This window comes from Stegodyphus dumicola, chromosome X1, assembly GCF_044657685.1.
Source record: "Stegodyphus dumicola isolate Sdum_Otavi_A_Nest chromosome X1, ASM4465768v1".
Lineage (NCBI taxonomy): Eukaryota > Metazoa > Arthropoda > Arachnida > Araneae > Eresidae > Stegodyphus > Stegodyphus dumicola.
In genome coordinates this window covers 194,964,771-194,986,568 of record NC_140780.1, presented here as the reverse complement: position 1 = coordinate 194,986,568, position 21,798 = coordinate 194,964,771, and the positions used below count along the sequence as shown (strand labels likewise).

The window sequence follows — 21,798 nt, the reverse complement described above, 5'->3', positions numbered from 1 at the left end:
CATGTGGTACGCTTACGTTATATATTAGGACTTACAGTTCTTAGGTAAAAATGTGTTATTTATTTAACTTCAATACAAAATTATACCACTAGTGCATAGTACACATGATTTTATGCTCATTACGCAGATATGTGCAAATGCTGGTCTATTAAACACAGGCTTGACATGCAGCTATACAAATTATAAAAAAGATACAATTGCTCATACTATTTTAATTATCTACTTTTAAGCACTATTGAAAGGAGGCAAAATAAAATAGCATTACTTAAAGTATGAAAAGAAAATGACTAAATATGTTTCTAAATTTAAACTGATATTCTATGAAATCATAATTTGTGTTTATTATTATAAAAGGAAATCATCTACGTAGTGAATCTTGAATATTAGGTATAGGTTATAAATTAACCTATAAAAACAGGTACGCTGTTGCAGTGGAAGAAAAATTATCCACTCTTCTAGGGCCGCATAAATAATAAGAGCTCACTAGCCAATAGAACTGTCTCGCAAATTAAGGCAGAATTTATTCGGTTTTCTATCCCAGGAAAATAATCCTCACATATGCATATTTAACCAGTTTTACAGATTTTTATTAATCCTAATACATATAGATCTTAGTACGCGCAAGTTTATGTGAATTTCTGCAAGCTTTCCTTTTTATGAGTACCTTTCTTTAACTATTTTCTTTTCAATGAATATGCTATTAATAAATCAAAGTTTATTTTTTAATTAAGCCCTGGTTTAGGCGAATTAGTACGGAATATTACCCATAAATCGGTATTGATGGAAAGACGTTGGGACTTCGTAAACGGCTTGATTATTTTTGCTATGAATATTGTAAGGAGGAGTTAAAAACGGGAGAAACTTCGTGATTGGTCAATGTATTGTTCTTCACAGCTAGCATAATAAGTGTGTGTGGGAAGCACTTTTGATGTCTGATTTAGTCTGAAGGTAATATTGATGTAAAATCATGAATTATAAATCTTAGCTTTCTGAAGTTAATATAACAAAAGAAATCTGCAATGTTTCGCATCCGTTAAATTTTAAAAAGAGATAATAAAATGAAAAAAGAAAAAGAAAATATTATAACAGTTGTAATAATTAAAAATGCTAATTAAAAATTATATATTACCATTCGCAGAACTGTTTTCATTATTAGCCCAAAGAGGCAATTTGCCCAGAAGGGCTATTAATTTCGTATCGGCATTTTGCGTCGATTTACTCTAAACGGCAAATCACTTTTGAAATTGTTGAGACCAAATATTAGAGCCCTGTATTATATTTAAGGACATTAAATAATGAAGAATCTGCATAAATGTATCTATGTTTCTCGCATTGTGATAAAACAACAGTATCTAGAGCCATCACATTTTGAATAACGTACGTCTGCACTAGCATATGGGCATCTGAAAGCCCAAATTTGGAATTTGTTTTATTATCTATTTCATATTTTGTAACACTTTAACGAATTTTTGATTAACAAACTCGACGATTTCAAAGCGAACAATGGCAATACTGTGCTAGGGAGGGGAAATTACCTCCAGCACGCGAGACTGTGTATCGAAAATTCTAAAGATTAATTATGCTCATTTTAAAATTATTTTACGATATTCCTGTTGAATTGAATTTTATGGGTTAAGTGCAAAGAACATTATGTTTAATAAATAAAGTCGACACACAAAACGTTTAAAAAAAAGGCCCTTTGGGCGTAATAAAAAATCTGAAATCTTTCAGATTTTTTCTTATTTTTATTATTTAAATTTAATTTTACTTTCTTTCTACTGCCCTCTTCCAGTGACATTTACTAAAGATCTCAGGGGTACAGAAAATATGAAAATATGACTTGGCAAATTGGGAAGGAGTAAAGAGAATAAATAAGATACTTTTAAGATATATTTATTTAGTCTGCTCATTAAATTACGCAGAAATTTTGGAACATTTTATAGTTTTTGGAGTTTTCTGTCTATGAGTTACGTTGTTATGGAGAAATAAATCGTAAATATATTTAATAGAAGATGGGTAAAAAATACCATTACGCATATATATATATATATATATATATATATATATATATATTCGAGAAGTTACTTTGTAATGCATCTAAGAAATAAATGAACAAAGTGAGGTAACAAAAAGTAACATTTAAATTTAAAGAAACATTTCTTCAGTTTGATTTGAATTTGAATGCTATGAAGAGTTTTTCCGCTCCTTGGAACTCAGTTTCACATTTTTCAGTTCTTAATGTCTGGATTATTTCATTTTAATAATTGTTGAATACGTCCCTTAAATTCTTAACCCTTGAAGTAAGAGGAGTTTTAGGTTTTAGCTATTGTTCGTAAAATTTTTTGTTTCATAATAATTTTTTTGTTGGTTTCTTCCTTTATCATATGCTTTATTCTTTATAGGCAGCCTATCTATAGAGAAGCAGTCTTTGATTTCCTTCACTTGACCACGAAGAGAATTTATTTGCTTGCTTATCATTATGAAACTTATACGAGCAATCAATGTCAGTTCTTCGGGTTATATCAAAAGTTTCTTAATTTATAAACATTGCTCATCGATAGAATGTCGTGTCAACACATCATACCCAGTAAATACAATAAGTCTTAACACCTGCTTCGCAAAATCATCGATTTTGTATCGATGATCAACATATTTTTATCATTTATCGCTCAAACTTTCTCTCTTCTTTTAAACACATTTTTATTTTTAATGCATGTGGGAAAACAACTCAGAACTCAGGCTGTTGTTAGTCAGTTCTATTATTGGATTTTTTTTTCAATATGCATCCCGTTTTCAATGTGTTTGCCGCAGATAACGATTATTATTATCAGACATTCTTGACTGAAGTCATTAGGCTACGTGCAAAAACTGCTAGACAACAGTAGATCGAATTCATTCGAAAAAGGCATTAATAGCTTTTCTATCGGATGGATTTTAAATCGAAATTTGTCCTGTTTTATTGTTTTTCGCCTAGGTTAAAGTAAATGTAAGGGATGCATTATGCAATTGAATTGACTTAAAGTATTGTCTGTTACTCGCAGTTGCTGCGGGGCTGAAAGAGACGTTTCACAGAGAGATATATGGAAACGTATTAATTTTGAGCGATAAGGAACAATACTTACTAGAATGGTAGATTTTAATATTATCATGAGTTAAATTTTATTTAGTTTTCAGGCCATTAATAAATAAAACTGAATTTAGATCAGAAAATTCACAAAACGTTGATAAATTCAAAGCATACTAGCTGTAAATGATGTCTTAAAATTCAAGAGAATGTATACAATATCACTTTACAAAGCACGGATTAGGTTATTTAATTTAAGCAAAGCACCCTCGTGCTACTTACGTAAAACTCCATCTTTGTTTTCAGAGAGTGTAAGCACTCCATTATTCCTCTTTCCCTACTATCATCTTCTTGAAAAGGCTCTCAACTTGACCGATTTAAAGTGCATCCGCGCCATAAAGAAAGTCATAATGCGTATGCCTTACAAAGGATTCAGACCCTAACCCAGTGGCATGGGTCTCAGGTAGACGCTACTGAACCCTACAAAATACACGCTTATTTATTATCTAATGTGTATTAGACTGTCCGGAAGTTCCTGCTATAACATAATTCATTCACAATAAATGGCGTCTTGAAGCTCATTGATACTGCTATGTGGTGGCTGCATTGATGGACAGCGCCGTAGCGGTTCCCACACATGTTCTATCAGATTTAAATCCGGAGAATATGTGATTCACTCCATTCGTTGAATTCCTTTGTTCTCAAGATAAACAGTCAAAAGTGCACCACAATGGGGACGAGCATTATCGTTCATTACGATGAAATTATCATCGACTGCACCTCTAAATAACTTGATACAAGCATAAAAAAACCTCATCTCTGCATTATTCAGCATTCATAGTTGCACTTTTAAAAAAGTGTAATGCGGCCTTTCTAAATGATGCCCGCCTATGTCATATGATGTTGGTAAAGAATATGATCCTGACCAAGAGCATAAAATTCAATAATTAGAAGGAAGAAAACATCATTTTTTTTGTGTACATGTATAGGAAACGAAATAAAAGAAAACAATACTTAGGCAAAATAAATGCATTTTAATTACATACATAAAAAAAAAAGGATTAAGAAAAATTTGCCCTAAAAACAACAGTTCACCTAAAACTGTAAAAGCACTCTTACAATTTTCGCCATTTTTGATATTTTATCGTGTAATCGTGTAACAAGCACAAAATTATGTACTGATACTTAAAAGACCTACGTACACTTTCTTTGAATTAGATATTTTCTTGAGAACTGTTTAATTTTAATGTTAGGATGCCTCAGACCTTGATGCTCTGAGTACTGTTAATTCCCCCCTTCAAATACTTGTTAGTAAGAGTGTGAAAATATACAGCATCGGAGAATATAGTAAGGCTCACGAAACATTAAGCTCCGTTCAGACGGTGGTATAAATGTCATAGAGGCTTTGTCATAAGGCATAAAATGCGGAGGTACCGTTCTCACCTGCGAGACAGGGTATAAGCCGTAGCCAATTAGAGAAGGTAAATGTGCGCATGCGTGGATGTGTTTACATCTTTCCTGCTCTGTCTTCCCGTTCAGGTTTCGCGCGTTCACTCTGATTGGTCGACTCTTAAACCAAGTCGGCATAAAGTTGGAAATTTCGAACTTTATGCCAAAGCGCCTAAACCAGTTTTTCTGACGTAGCAAGGTCTGGTTACTTAGCTACGAAGCTCGGCTTAAAACCAGTTATGGCATTCGTACCCTCGTCTGAAAGGAGCCTTAGAGTACTTCAGAACGAGGTGCTTATTTTGAGAATATATGGCCCAAAACTCGCTCATTTATAATGATTTTATGAGTCATAGGTACTTAGGTTGTCTTAACCACACGTGCTTACTCGCCGGTTAAGAACTCATTTAACGTAATGGGGTATTACATATAGAGAGATTCGACACTATATGAAACTTTTCTGAGAAACGCATTTTTCCCTATTAGTCTGAACGGGATTTTTTCCAGTTAAAACGTTCGCTGAGTGAGGTGTTGCGCTTACGTACCCGGGGCATTTTAATAGGTTGGGGAAAGTGCATGCAGTTAGTTCCTCTTGCCTAGGCAGGAAGTAAATAATATACTTCTGGGAGATCTTCGCTTATGTCAACCAATCAGATTTGTTGAAAACAAAATTCCAGACATATTTCTACTGACCTTCAGTTGAGGACAGTTAGCAGTTTTGATAGCGATTTAATTGTTTCTTTCGATACGATTCATAACCAAAGTCGCACTGAGAGAGAGAAAACTTTCTGTGTCCCCGAATCCGACTCCCTTTTCTGCTTTTTCACTTCACTCAGTTATCTTATCATTAGATTATTATTGTGTAGTGTTGCAGTAATATCGTAATGAAATTTACTTAACTTAAAAACTCATATTTAAATTTTAGGAGACTTAATGAAGATTTTCAACAACCCAATGAATACTATATCCCAGATATACTTTTAAAGCGCTTGAGATTTTTAATATCCAAGTTTTGAGTACTTTTCCTACGTTCATTTGCGCTTTGCTTTACAAACACTCTGTTTAAAGCCTTACCTCATTGCTTAACAGGAAACAAAATAAAGATTTTTTTTAACTGCCAGATTTAAATATATTAAGCTTACTTACCGAGGGCGGAAGTGCCTTTACTCTGACTCATCATCTAAGAAAGAAGGTATTAAAAATTGTCTTTTTTTTATTTTTTATCACCAGACTTTAAGATGAAATGAAGGTATATTGTGAATTATAAATTAACTTTCGTACTTTCGTTACCTTTTATTACTGGCATTTCAATATTTTTATTAAAAACAAATGAAAATTAAGTTTATTCGGTTTGAGAGCTCATGATTGCTCAGTATGACATTCGAATATTCCCGAAAGTAACATAATGATGTATACTTAAAGAATTCGTAGGAACTTTTTAATACGTTCCTACTTAGAAGTTTTAAGTAAAAAGACCAGAAGAAAAAAAGAATAAATAAATCACCTAATGATATGAAACCTTTTATTTATTCCTCCTATTAGAAACAGATGACAAAATATTCACAAACGGTCAATAGCACTTCAAGCTTGAGTTAAGAAAGACCGTGAGAAAATATTTTCCAACTTCGTCCTTAATGGGATGAAGTTTCTTGGGGTTTTCTTTTTCTTTTTTCATCATTCTTCCCTTCTTTCTACCATCTTCACTTTCCCTTTTTCCTTTCTTTTTTGTTTTCCTTTTTTTTCCCCCATTTTCAGAAGAAACAGAGAGACACAGTTTCTCAAGTAACATTAAGCTGGCATGAGGTTAAAAAAAAAAATAGTAGTAAACACCATAGATTCTCATATGAAATACTCACCGCACTTGTAGCTCTAGAAATGATGCTTTTGGGGAAGTAAGAAAATACTTAAGGGAAAGAAATCTTCAGCATCCTTAAAAAAAATTCCTATACATGCAAAAAAATAACGTGTATTGACGGTTTATTTTTACAAAAGCATTTAAAAAACGAAGTTGTTTTTAGATTCGAATGCTTTGCCAAGTGAACTGACGTTGTGGTAAAACGCCAGACTGCGGTAAACATGTCTTGCGTACGTTTTTCAGTAAGATTCGGACCTCTAATTTGGGCTCGTTCAGATCCGCCTTCTGCATCGGCGCACATGCTCCGAGCCTCAGTAAATGTTTCCTTTCTGCCATAAAAAAGGGGGGGATTTCTACTATGTTCCAACATTTTATTGTCGTTAAGCTGTATAGAAGAATGGGGCGTTGAGAAGAAGAAAGCTGAAAAAAGAGCATCCTTACGCGGAAGACAGTTGGAAAAACTTAGAAAAACAGGACTGAAAATTTTTTAAAAACTTACTCTTAAGTTTTTTTTTATATTTTGTATTCTTTTTTTTTTCTTTCCAAATTATCTAAATAACTCTTTTATCAAGTCCAACAAGTTACATTTAGCTTGAATTTCATTGATTTATTTTCAAGTTATTTAGTTTTGCGCAATTAGAGGCAATTAGGGTGCACACAGTCAGAGAGTGGCAGCACATGCATGCATGCGCGTGTTTATAGCACCATTATGGAAAGCTTGTCAATTTATCTGAAAGCTCACAGGACGCATTGTTTTTATAAGAGGATATTGTATTCGCGCAGTAAAAAATGCGTAATGGATGTTTTCAAAATTTTGGAATAATATCTATGCCATATAACTACTGTACTCTTGCCGGTATTTTTCATACCCTTACATTAATAGAACATTTTAGGGAAAAAATAACATCCCAGTATTTTTTTCATGGGAAATACAAAACTGGATACTTTAGATGATGTCATTTAAATGAAGATGTGAAGAAGGTTGTACAAAAAGAACGAACAGAAATGGGTGCGATTACTAGAGGCTTCACTTTACTATTGCAAACGTTAAATGACTCATCTTATAAAACTTTCAGAGATATATAATTCTAAGATTTTACGCAGTTTGTGGGTGGCTGCAGATAGCCCCAGCCTGACCCCTGGAGTTAAAACATAGAGGCCAAGTGAAAAAAAAAAAAAAAAAACTTCTGAACGGTTGATGTAGCTGTAAAAGTTACTTTCACCCGAAATAACACCAGATAATCTTTTGAAAAGTGGAATTTTCAACTCCATGGATTACTTAAGATGCTGAAAATGTTAACGCCTATAAATCTGCAATGTTGAGTGTGAAAGTGATGTATCAGACTGTGTATTAAATTTGTTTATTTGTTCAAGACAAAGCAAACGAATGCTGTCTACATACGGAAAGAGATGTATTAGCAGAAGACTTCCCGGAGGAAGTTGGTTCATATTCACGTTATTCAAGGAAGAAATTAGCGCCCACCAGCGGCCGAGCGGTAAAGTCGCTGAACACTGGTAGTTCGGTCCGAGGTTCGAATCCCGCGAACGGGCTGGCTGCATGGGTGTTTTCGTGGTTTTCCCCATGTGTAACGTGTATACGAGCCAGTTTCCCTTAGAAAGTCCTCCACGAAAGGCATCCCTCCCCTTTGGCAGATAGCCCTAGTGTGCTTTGCCGTAATTAAATACACCTTTAAATACACACCAAGGAAGAAATTAAGAAAACGCTTATGCAGCCATCCCGGGCGGTTTTTTTTTTTTTTTTTTTTTGTTTATTTGTTTCTTCATATTTTAACACGAAGAATATGAGTACATTAATATTCTTATTTAATGTAGCGAAAAGTGGAATTAATTACCCGATTTAATGGTTTTCGTTGACACTTCTAACTGCCAGTAGTCAACAGTTAATTCCATTTTCCACTTATTCTTGCAGAGCATATAAAAAGAATTGAAATACCTCATATATAATTTAATATGAACCATAGAAATTAAAGAAGAAAAAACAGAAATGAAATGAAGTGCATATGCAAATAACTTATTAAATTCCGAGGCTAAAGTCAACTATTTTCCATATACACTGTATATGTATATCCCATAGGCTTCTGAAGTTTGAACTCACCGCCCAGCCGGGATAGTGGTTAGCGACACTGACTGCCGAAGGGCCAAAGTTCGAATCCCGGACAAGGCATGGATGTCTGTAAATGTATAGTGTCTGTGCGGCATGGGGGGTACTCTAAATATCCGGCGAGCCGAAAGTCCTCTGGAGAGGTTGGTGGTCGGGGAAAAGGGGTGGAAGACCATAGGACCTGTCACCCCCCGGGTACTCTCCATCAAAATCGAAGAGCAGAACTGAGCAAAGTCTTACTGTCATCTATATGGTGCTCAAGACTCTTGCCAACGATAGGCGCAGTTTTGCACTCCTTGCCACGATGAATTTCGTGGGCTTGTTCTGATGTAACTGTCAGACAAGTGAGATAAGTCACAACAAGAAAATTTAATTCAAAATGTGGATAAGTTTCTGATGTCGAGATTGAAAGCTGGGTATGTAATACAGAAAAGTACGTTTGTAAAATAGATATATAGAGCCCTTAGACTTCTGAAGTTTGAATTTGAAATGTGGGTAAGGTATTTGATGTCGGGATTGAAAGTTGGATATTTAATATAGAAAACTATGTTTGCAAAGTAAATAATATGTATAGCTCTTAGACTTCTGAAGTTTGAATTCAAAATGTGGATAAGTTTTTTTTTTTATGTCGAGATTGAAGGTTGGGTATATAATACATAAGGTATGTTTATTGAATAGATTATAACGTACAAGCACTGACATAAATTTATTTATGGATGGAAAAAAGGAGAAGCTTTCTCCTTTCTCCGAAAATTCATACTCTTTCCACATGATATATTTCGAACAACTTGTGCCTTTATTATTTTTTCGATTCATCCGCCCTCCCTACATAGCATGATATTGGAAATTTATACTTACAGGTACGTCTGCCTGTGTTAATAATACGATTGTTTAAATAACTATGCTTAAGTCGTAAATAACAGAAACTTTTAATTTGGTGCGTGTTTTCGAGTAACACTTTGCTCTCTAATTGCTGCGATGATTCATTTAATTCGCAGACTTTTGCAATGAATATGTGATTGAAATAAACTCTTTATTCTTCCTTCTGAGTGAAAGAAACTTCCTCTCTTTCTTTTGTCTTTAAATGGATTGGATTATTTAATTATGACAAAGCACACGAGGGCTATCTGCCTAAAGGGAGGGATGCCTTCGTGGAGGACTTTCTAAGGAAAACTGGCTCGTATACACGTTACACATGGGGAAAACCACGAAAGCACCCATGCAGCCAGCCCGTTCGTGGGATTCGAACCTCAGACCGAACTACCAGTGTTCAGCGTCTTTACCGCTCGGCCGCTGGTGGGCTGTCTTTAAATGAATGACTATCTTCTAGTTTAGATAATCGCATTTCAAATTCTCTATGTTGCTACAGATCTACAGATATGCACACTAATATGTGTGTATCTATCTGTACACAGCCATATGTGTTGCAGTTAAATAAACAGACTAATAACTTAAGCCTTTTAATTTTAGTGAAACACCTAATGCTAAGAATTTGCTTTCTAATCGCTTAAATTATTATTCTAAAATCTTACAAACCGACTCATGTTAAATAAATGTAACAGAAAGAACACTCACTACTTGTCGCAAAGGCAAAAAAAAGGAGAAAATTTTGGCCTTCTTTGTACTTTTGCTTTCTTTTAGCCTTTAATCATTTAATATGCGAATTTTTTTATCCACATTCTTCAATCCTAATACAATCATAAAATGAAAGTTTAGTATGCCTGTTGTAATGTTCATAGCCCGAGAAGGAGAAGGAAAAGCTTGGCCAGCGGAATAATTAGACCGACGTGATGATCACTGGCTAACGCCATGTGGTTTGCTGGAAGGAAGTAATAAAAAAAAAAAAAAAAAAAAAAAAAAAAAAAAAAAAAAACAAGAAAAAAGTAGAGAGGAGGAACGAGAAGACCAGTGGGGCAAAGGGGACTTTTTGACCCTGAATGTCGGACGAAACGGTCCGATTTTTTTGTGGCTAAAAGGCCTTCGCCATTTTTTTTTTTTTTTTTTTTTTTTTTTTTTTTTTTTTTGTTATGTACAGATTGTTTTCTCATCCGGCGGAGACAATACCGGAATTACCTATCCACGATTGTACCTATGATATATAATAATCAAGAATTTACTTATTAAAGTTTATTGTTAATCAAATAATAAAAAGGTGTCATCTATGCGTCGATCGACAGTAACATGTGTGAAGGAAATGAACCCCACGCTACGGATAATTAGGTTAGATTATTGAAATTTGGAAAAGCACACAAGGACTATCTGCTTAATAGGAGCGATGGCTTCGTGGAGGACTTTCCAGTGGAAACTGGTTCGCATTCACATTGCACATTAGGAAAACCCTGAAAAACAATCATGCAGCCATCCCGTTCTTCTGGGATTGAACACGAATCTAACTCCAGAATTCAGAGGTGTTAACCTGCGTCACTGGTCGGCCTGTCAAGGATGTATCTGGAATTCAGGTACCTTTAAATTTATTAAGAACTACCTCTATTTTTAGACTTTTTAATTAAGTACATTTACATATGCTAATTAACGCGTTACATTAATTCAAGTAATTCATTATTAAAAAAATGTGTTTCTTTTCCAATTCTGAAAAAGTCTTATTCAATATAATAACAGCCTAATCTCCATTCCACCCTCTATATTTTGTTGTTTTGTAAATGTCAATTTATGGGCGTGTGTGATTATGGCAAAGCCTTGAGGACTGTCTGCCTAAGGGAAGGGATGCCTTTGTGGAGCACTCTCTAAGGGAAACTGGCTCGTATACACGTTATACATGGGGAAAACCATGAAAACGCCCATGCAGCCAGCCCGTTCACGGGATTCGAACCTCGAACCAAACTACCAGTGTTCAGCGACTTTACCACTCGGCCGCTGGTGGACTGTCAATTTATGGAAGGCAGGGGAATAATTTAAGAGTAGAAAATCAGTCTAAGTAAGTTAAACATTATATATTATACTTTTGATTATTACCTTTATTACACTGGAAACAAATAGCCTGCTGTGGGATGCTAAAACTGTACTAAAAAAACTATACCAAAGAACTAAAAGATAATACTCTTCAGGGAAATCTATAAATGACCTTTTTATGTCAGTCTTTTCATCAATGTGTGATATTCGCTGCAAGCTTCTATGACTATCAATTTTTTGGTTACTAATACTTTGCATTCTTTGCTCTACTTAACTGAAATCATTGAACGTCAAATCAGTTCAATTTTAGCATATATAGCTTATACACGAATTTAACACGCCGAAAGATTGAGCACACATGTTTTGTTGAACATGTATATATTTGATCAAATTCCATTTCTTAAATCGAATTATAATCCCTTTAAATATCTTCATGTTTTGACATTAGCTGATGAAATAAAAGATAATACTACTTTCAAAACGGAAACTAGGATTACATTCAGGTTTAAATATTTTCCATTTAATAATTAACACCAAAATTTGAACGCATATGACACATCAGCTCATGATCTTCAGCAAGAATTTTTATTTTTCGGTTCCTAGTGACGGCCTAGCTCTGAAGATTATTAAAGCCAAAAGCCGTTTTGAACAAGCCGAGAAACCTCAGTCAAAACACGAATGAAAGAAAGTCGAGAATTTCTAGAAGGGGGTCCTCGGCAGCTTTCCTTCCCCTCATATTTAGTGTCGCCAGCATACTACTACCATCCTTCCTTCATATGTGCAACTATAGTATCAAATAAGCGAAACAGGGAGGGGGGAAGGAGTAAAAAACGTTCGAGCCAGTGGCATAGGAACGTGTAACCTATATTTAACAAACAATTCAAGCTATCCAGGAAACCGACATAGAAACAGATGCCAGGCGCAAAAGAAAGTGGAGGGAGGAATAACACCCTCCCCATTCAAGCCTGAACAACACCATACTTCCCAACCACAAATTTGTTTCTCCACAACATTGAAGAAAAAGTTCTTACAAAGCAAAATAAAGTATTTCTTCTTATATTATTCTTATTGATAATTGTTATATAAAATTTCAGTTTTTAACGTTTGGGTGTTTGTACAATGAAAAATATATTTATCTCCGTCTTGAAATGAATTTTGGTGAATATTAACAGGAGAACTAACGCAAAACTATAATTAGATACTTATTTCTTCATAATCCTTTTAAACTATGTATACCAAACAAATATGCATCTTCACCCATTTTGAAGTATGGAATTCCTTGAACTGTTTAAATACGGTTGTTTTATCTATCCATCCATCACCATCTACCCAGCTTTCTTTAATAAATTTTGATAAAAGTTAACATTATTTAAGGTAATTACAGTAATAAATAAAACTAACTTAGCTACGAAATAAATTATATTAAAAATAAATTGTATAGAATATGTATAGTATTGTAATGGCTTCAGAGTTTCAGTTCATAATACATTATATATAATTGCATTACGACTATACAGTTGTCTTTGCCTATCAGAAATGTTTTTCACTGAGTTAACTATAAAATAATGCTCACTTTTACAAGAACTCAGCACGTGCAATTTATTAACAAAAAAGGTCAAGGTTAGGGAATAAATTCTTTAAAATGGCCAAGAGCCTTGGCAAATTTTATGCATAAAAATTAAAGTGATTTAGAATGAATGTGAAGAAATATAAAGCATTGGCTTAAAAAAGAATTTTTAGCACTTATTTACTAAACAATTATACGGGACCAAATTCATTATAATTTGAGGATTATTTCACAATTAATAAATAATTCGGCCTATTTATTAAATTCGTAACAATTTTGTTCGAGGGATTTTCTAAATGACTCTAGTGAAATTTAATAGCGTTTAAGAATAGTTCTCAAAAGGACTTGACAGCGTTATGCTCCTCTGATATGGGATGATTAAGCTAAAATCAGGAATCTGTTGAAATTAAAGTTTAAAAAAAAACATGTAGAAATTAAAAAGTAGGTAGTTTCATAATCTTCTATACCGACTCACAATTCAGATCAATAAAATTATTAAAACAAATTCCATGATTTTTATTAAAATTCAAATTAAAAAAATTTAAACTAAAAAATTATGAATAAAATTAACCTGTTATCACACCAGTACGTTGTCTTTTAACCCTTTGGAAACAGCACCATCCTAATAATTCCAGGCAAATTTTAAAAACTTTTAATTTTCTCCTGATTTGCTTCCAGATACTAACGCTTACTAACATATTTTACAAAATAAAATATATTATGATAAAAATTAGGTGTGTTTATTACTTTTACTAAAAGTCGGAATTCCTCCAATACAAATCATTTTTTTTTTTTTTTTTTTGTCAGTTTTAAATATAATCCCTTCAAAACTCTCCGCACATTTATTAGTGCTTTTATGAACTCCAAACGTCAGATTTCAAGAGTGCTGTTTATAGCTATTAAGAATTAGAAATTCAAGTTTCATACTTATGATACCCCATTGAAAACAAAAACTTCGTCTCTTACATTAATTTGACCGGAAGATCCCTGAATTCATATGTTGAGAATATCCTTACTACAGTGACTAACAAGCGGCTGCTACGAAACACGCAGCAGAAAACTGTGGTAATAGGCAGTTAGTTAAGTCGAACCCATGTGACCATCTGGCTTACCGTCCGGAAGACTAATTAATCGGCATTCAAAGATATCTGCGGATTGGCAGACGTTATAAACAGTATAAATCTTCTTTTGCCATAAGAATGAAATAACACCCAGCAATATAAGTTGAAAACAGGGTTGGTTTGGTTTATTATGGCAAAGCAGTCAAAGGCTATCTGCCTAAGGGGAGGACTTTCTAAGGAAAACTGGCTCGTATATACGTTACACACGGGGAAAACCGCTAAAATGCACATGTAGCCAGCCCGTTCGCTGGGATTCGAACCCCGAATCGAACTACCAGTGTTCAGCGACTTTATCGCTCAGCTGGCTGGTGGGACTTGCAAAATAGGGAATAATGGTTTTAGTTTGTACTGTATACGATATTAATTTAAAGAACATGGAGTAAGTATGGAATAAGAATCAAAGAATACATTTAGAAGTTATAAATCATAGATATAGAGTGCATTAAAATAAACCGTTAGAATAAATATGTAATAATAATAATATATACTATAATAGGTAATAACAAATTCATATACGTAATAACAAAATTATATATGTATAATAACAAAACAAGTCTAGCAGTTTACAATACAGGACTTAAATCTTCACTTACATTGAAGACAACTAAAGAGCAACGTGAAATATTTCAGCAGCAGTAATTTAAATGTTTTCATTATAAAGATGCAGATTAAACTTTTTAGTTTGCACAGTTTCAAACCACCAATTCCATCCTAAGGAAGGAAGTATGCTGACAAGAAAGTTAGATTTGAATATGATTCTATATGTAGTGAAGGCTTTGACGGAAGCTAAACCGCATTGGAAATGAATTCAGTAAGAAATGAATGAATACGGATTTCCAATGGCTCTCTGGGAAACTATGTATCTTGTATAAAACGAACCGAAAAAAATAATCAAGAAATTCATGAAAAATTGTGCTTTCTTGCATGCATCGATCAATTCAAATCGAATCATTTTTCTTTTCCAAGTCCATTTCTTTTAACTCCTAGAGCCAGAAGAAAAAAAGGATGGAAATCGAATAGAGAACAAACTGACATTCCCGTGGATCTTTTCCTAAACCTCCCATTCCAATATATATATAAATGGAAAACAAAGTTACGGTTTTCGTTCGGAACAGTAAAGGCGTTTGTTTTGGCCTTGCGTGCCTTTTGCAGACACTGTAGACGGTCTTCTCGAATCGAGAGGGGAAATTCCGGGTCCGAGGAAAAAAAAAAATCCCTCTTCCCTAAGCTAGATGATAAATTGAAGCCGGTCGCGGTAAGATTACCACCCTGAGCTCTGTTGAATTTTGGAGATTTTCATAAGACTGGTCATTGTAGTAAAAGATATGTGGATCCTTTCCGCTTGTTTTCTCCCTTCCCGCCTTTCCTAAACGTTCCAAGACCGTTTAGCAAACAATAAAGTAATCTGTAAGGAATATACGTCATATAAAAGTGTATTCATTTTTATTAAATTTTGTTAAAATAATTTACACAGTAGAACCTGGGTTATCCGAATGAATGGACTAGAGCCATTTTGGAAAATAATCTGGGAGAAGAGACAAAACCTAAGGAAACTGTTTGCAACAGTGAGCTGTAGAAATAAACACGTATCACATTATTAAGCAAAAATCCGCGATATAATTCATTTGCATATCTCTGTTACTTAAAATCTTGAATGGTACTTTACTCTGCCTTTTAGTAAAATTTACATGCAGTGATGTCGTGCTGCTTTTGTCAGGACCCACGTATGCAGTTTTACATTTAATCATTTTGATTAAGCTAATTTTGTTAAGGATTTTATTATAATAAAAAATAAGTGATAAAATTGCTCTGATTTTAATTTCAGTTTCATTTTTTACTACCCAAAAAGAAGGCTTAGAGTTTTGTAGAGTCTTTGTCGAGGTGTAACCTAAAGCTATCATTATCCTGACTATCATTGTCTGTTTTCTCTTTCAATAGAACCGAATATAAAAAGGCATCCATAGATGGGTACAAAGAAATCTAGATTTATTGATTATAAAAATTGTAGTTATACAAACTGAACATCTGAAACTGAAACTCGAACATCTGAAACTGAAAGCTTCAGGTGTTCGAGAGAAAATTTACAATGGAACAGTTACCAGTAGATAAAATTAATGAAAATTAAGGAAATTGATATATACTTACGTGCAGACACACACATACGCGTGCGCACAAGCCCACATACACGCACACGTGTAAATATAGCAATTTTCTTTAAAAATTATTCAAACATTTTTAGATTCAATTTACGCTCTTCTTTATTACAATAAATTTATTTTATTATATTTTCAAATATCTGTTAACGGCTGCAAATCACAGCAAACTCGCTAATACAGACTTATTACCTTTTAAGAGATACCTATAAAAAATCATACGGATGAAATGCCAAATAATTAAAATAGTGCCTCTTCTCCATTTCTACAGTACTGAACTGTGTCACCCATAGACATCGTCCAAACAGATCTTACCTCTTCAAAACTATGATGCATTCCTTAGAGCTTAATTAATATAATATTTAGTATCATAATAGCAGTTTTGTAAAATAAAAGATTAGTGTGAGAATAATTGCAAATGTTGCTGTGCTGGGGCAAATTTTCATGAGATAAAAAGGCACATCAAATGAAGAGCACTCACCTCTCATTATCAAATTCTGGTTCCCAAAGTGCAGTATCTCATTTCCAGATTTAGATTCATGAATATAATGTATAGTAAGAATGCAATAATATGTACTGCAGTAGAATGTAATCCATCAATTAGTGTTTTTTTTAGAGAAATAATGGAGGGATGATACTTGCTTACTATTTGTGCATATTAAGTGTCCTCTATACTTCTGTCTATCTACTATAAGTTTATATAATTTATTGAAACATTCTGAATTCAACTGCGTTATTCTTTAGATTTCCTATTTGTTATTTTAGTTGAAGAATGCTGCTTAAGTAAACATACATACGTACATACTGCATATATATACATACGTACATACTGCATATATATACATACGTACATACTGTATATATACACACACACATTTTAGCAATGCTCTTGCGGTAAGTATAATTTTTTTCAGTTTCAGCCTTCAATATTACTTTTTTTTTTTATTTTTTCCAAAAAAAAAAATTTAGAAATCTCGCTCTTTCTGAGAATGTACATAGAAGAAATTAGATGCGTGTGATTTTATCAATCAGAGGAAAAGTATATGTATCAGTTACTTAGCGCTCTAACACAGTTTGTCAAGCAACAAAGCTAAGAATTTCGTGTGGGAGCGGTTTTAAAAAGAAAAACTTTTGTTGCAAATGTAACAAAAGAAAACGAATAAAAGCTCTGGAGAAAGAAAGGAAAAAAAAAAAAAAAAATTGCCAAATCCAAACTACAAATCATATTGCATGACGGCGGCTACATTCGAAAGAGACATTGCGATGGTTATTGGGTAGAGAATTTCTGATCCAGGGTGACTGCTGGGTGACGAATATAGTGATCGAGCACTCCCCATTTTGAACCCCCTCTCTCTCCCATGCTGCACACGGGGTGGGAGCGTGGGGCTCCGACTCTTTGCACAGTTCAACCGCTCTATGATCGATACTTTTAGGCTTTCATTTGCTATGTGGGACTCTACATCGGCCATTGATCAGTTTGAACTGGCTAGGGTGTGGGTGGGGATATCATTTCTCATCGGATATAGAGGGGGTTTTATTCAAAAAGCAAAACAAGCAGAGGGAATGCATATAAACTGAATTTAGAGATGTTTAAAAATGTCGTTCATTCAATTTAATTGTCCCTTTTTTTATTTCATTTTACATCAGTTTACTGAATCGGAAGTAAAAAATATGCTTTAAAACAAAAACAAGCGAGATAATTTATATAAGATTTTAAAAAAAAAATTCATTATCTAGTTTAGGAGAGTAGGGAAAGGAATTTAAAATCTCCTTAACTGCCTTAAGTCTAAGGTACAAATTAAGTTTGTAAATTAGCCAAACAAAATTTTCATTCATTATTAAAAGGCAGAAAAATGCATGAGATTTAAGTTTGAAACTGTAGTAAGGTTCATAGAATTCCGTACTATTCCTTCAGAAGAAGCAGTTATCTTTACCTGTTTACTTAATTCCCATTGGGCTGACTGAAGGATTAAAACACATTTATCTTTTCTTCCATTTTTATGTTCCTTGTATTATTGCAGTATATTCTGATATTTTCTGGTAATCTATATTCATTACATACAATTTTTAGTAGCAATTTTTTTCTTTTCTTCTCTTCAAATAATCGTTTTGATACATTATTAAGAACAAATGTAGCTTAAAATTATATAACCTTATTCCAGTTGCTTGCTCTCAGCTCTTTATATTTTTCTTTGTTTGCAGTGAAAAATCCCTTTAGTGTCTGCAAATTTTTCACAGACAACCCTGTAGTGCATAAAACATTTCAAGATCTTCACAGTCGATTCCGATTTGAATAAAAGAGGGTGTAGAGTTTCACTTCTAAAAATAATTTACGCTTGAAATCAAGTTTTTTCAAGTTCCTTTCTTCTAAAACGTTTAACCTTAAAGGCCAAGAGTAGATTAATAAGACTCATACGATGATAGGAAATTCAGTTTTGCTCTAATATATAATGTTATTTTCAAAAGTCTGACTTCATATAATTTGCATTTTTAAACTCGAAAGCGAATGTGTCGCTTTGAGAAGGAAGCATTATTCATCCGTTTATTAATTTACATGATATCATTATCGATTATTGAAAGGGTTTGTTCTTTTATTGAGCATCATTTTAATATACATAATTATAACCAAAGCTAAAGGGAAAAAATTAAAATTATAAATAGGAAGTTGCATAACATAATGATATCAGCTACATATCCATAAATATTAGGCTTTATGACAGGCTCATGTAATCAAATTTATTTTCCTTTGGCTTACTTCTCAGAAAGGTGCAACTCTACTTTTCATTATCAACTATTTTTGTGGACTATCCTTCTTCCAGCTGTAATATTCCCTTGAATATTTTCCAAAGTTTGCCATATTCTCTGATTCTAGCCATTTCTCCTTTTGTCTCACCAATATCTCTCGATGTATTAAATTTTCAAAAGTTACTAAACAACGTAGCTCAGGATGGCAAAAAAGTTGCAGTACAATGGATAACCATTACACCTTGGTCTTCATGGAAATGGTAAGCTAGATTTGCTGGCAAAGAAAGAGGCCAATATTCTCCAAATAACTGATAACCACATCCCTTTTTACACTGCCGGAAAAGTAATCAAAAATTACTATAGAGAAGTTTTCTGCGAAGACGTTACTGAGAGAAACAGTTATAAAGCATGGATTAACAGAAATTTTGACATTCCTTTATGACCCAAAAAGAAATATGTTGCTATTTTTCGTCATTGATTGTCTTTTAAAACACCTGCATCAAATGAACATTGTTCCCCAAGCCCAATTTGTAAATTGTTCAACCTTCATGAGGAACTGGATGCCTCACATGAGTCGTTGTCCTGCACTTAGTGCTGGATTACTCTGGAAGAGATATTGGGAGGCAAGACACTTTCTCCCTGCCCCCCCCAATGGCGGCACTGGCTGTTATAGCCACTACTAAGGCCGGAAGCGATGGCCACTTTGTTATAAATAATATTCTCCGGGATTCGAACTCGGGTCCTCTGATACGACAGTCAGACTCGCTAGCCACTTTCCCATCTGGGCGGCCCGCGAGAGATAAAATAGATTTGTAGATTATACTGTGGATTGTTTTTAGTTTTATTGTTTTAGTTCTGTTGTTTTAGTTTTGTTGTTTTTAGTTTTTGCTTTTATTGTTTTTAGTTTTGTTTCACATTTGCTTCTTCTGTCTACAGTTGTCTTTGTAATCTGCCATTAGAAATAAGCAAAATAAAAAAAATAAAATAAATATGTATAGTGAATTTCAAATGTGATAAAAGATAATGATACACTGTTTTATCAAAACAGTTTTCTTTAAAAATATTGTGTTTCTATAAATCTCAAATAATTAAAAAAAGAAGCATTATTCACTATTCTTACTCAACAGGCAAGAACAATATGATACCCTTTAATACAAAAATGTGCCGCTGAAAACTTTCGCAGAATGAAATTCCTGCAGCGTATCTGAACATGACGAGAACGATTTCCAGTTGAAAACTGCTCACACGTCGCAATCCGATACAAAGGCTCATCGCTGACAACACCCCGTGTGGGATGCAGAGAGGGGAAGTGGGGGTAGGCAAAAGAGCAGATTTGTAACAACCTCCCTGAACCCTACAGCGTAGAATCGGCAGCAATTATTGCTGGCAGAAACTGCTGCGCTGGGCTGATTTCAACTCGAGATAAAGGAAATGAGACAGTAATTAGACTTGTAGATAACTAACTATCAGTTCCTTTCAAAACGGCGATTGTTGAATATGTTTTGATAGAAAAGAGGACACATGTAAAGCCAGAAAAGAGGCTGTTGTTTGCAATATCATAAAAATAATACGAACAGTGTTTTTTTGCTTCTCAAAAAATAATAATGATTATGTTTTATATTCATATTTGGAATGTTGTCATTATCAAGATGAAAAGAAAGACGCAGAAAAAGGTTTTTTTTCTTTTTTTTTCCCCGATTTTTTCGGCTGTAAATGTCGATTAAACACAAATGTGTTCTTCAGTATCAGATAATCTAATCCCTTTAAAATAAACCTTTTAGCTCCTTCTTTAAGTGTCTCTGTAAGTGTAATTCTGTTTATTTTTTATTAACCCAAAGGGACTTTGTCCGTGAAGAGCTATTGTTTTCGTTTTGCGATTTTGCGTTGAATAATTATAAATGTCTGTTTCACTTTTCAAACTGTTGCCACCAAATACTATCGCCCTGTATTATATTTGAAGAAATTAAATAATGAAGAATCTGCATAATGTATGTATGTTTCTCGCATTGTGAAAAAGAACGGTACCTATGCAGCTATCCAATTTTGAATGACGTAATCCTACTGCGAATATGAGCATCTGAAAGTCAAAATTTGAAATTTGGAATTTGTTTTATCCTAGATTTCATATTTTGTTAAACTTTAACGAATTTTTGATTAACAAACTCACCGATTTAAAAGCGAGCACTGGCACCACTCTAACGGAGGGGGGGGGGAAAGACGTTTTTATCTCCAGCGCGCGGAACTGTGTATCGGAAATTCTAAAGATATGTTCATTTAAAAATTATTTTCGGCATTTCTGTTGAACTGAATTTTATGGTTTACGTGTAAAGAACATGATATTTAATAAAAAAAAGGTAACACACAAAACGTTAAAAAAACGCCCCTTTGGACGTAATTTAAAATCTGAAACCTTTCACATTTAAAAACATCTGAAAGGATATGATATAAAAATATAATTTTTTAAATACAGTCTTGGAAAAGAAGAATATTATTTTAAGAGGTTACAAATTGGCAATTACGGTTATTCCCTAGTTTTGAGAGAAGTGAGAATTATTTGACCCACAGGTAAAGATTAGAAATTATACTGAACAGCTATTTTAACATACAATGTTTTGAACCATGCGAGTGATTCATTATATTCCCTATTTGAGTGTACATTTGTAGAAAAGCTCCTCGCGCCCAGTTTCTTAAACAGATCCCTTGACAAAAATAGCAAGCAAATCAAATTAACAGATTATTTTAAATATGCAGCTTAGTTAAATCTCTTGAAGCTGGTGTGGATGGCAACACCAAACTTTTCTACTTCGTAGTAAAA

General features: G+C 33.7%; 1 long non-coding RNA gene across 1 annotated transcript in view; it reads right to left on the bottom strand.

Annotated features, from left to right (window-relative positions):
- Nucleotides 1-21,798, bottom strand: part of LOC118191272 (uncharacterized) — a 136,257-nt gene that overhangs the window by 71,105 nt on the left and 43,354 nt on the right. The window lies entirely within an intron of this gene.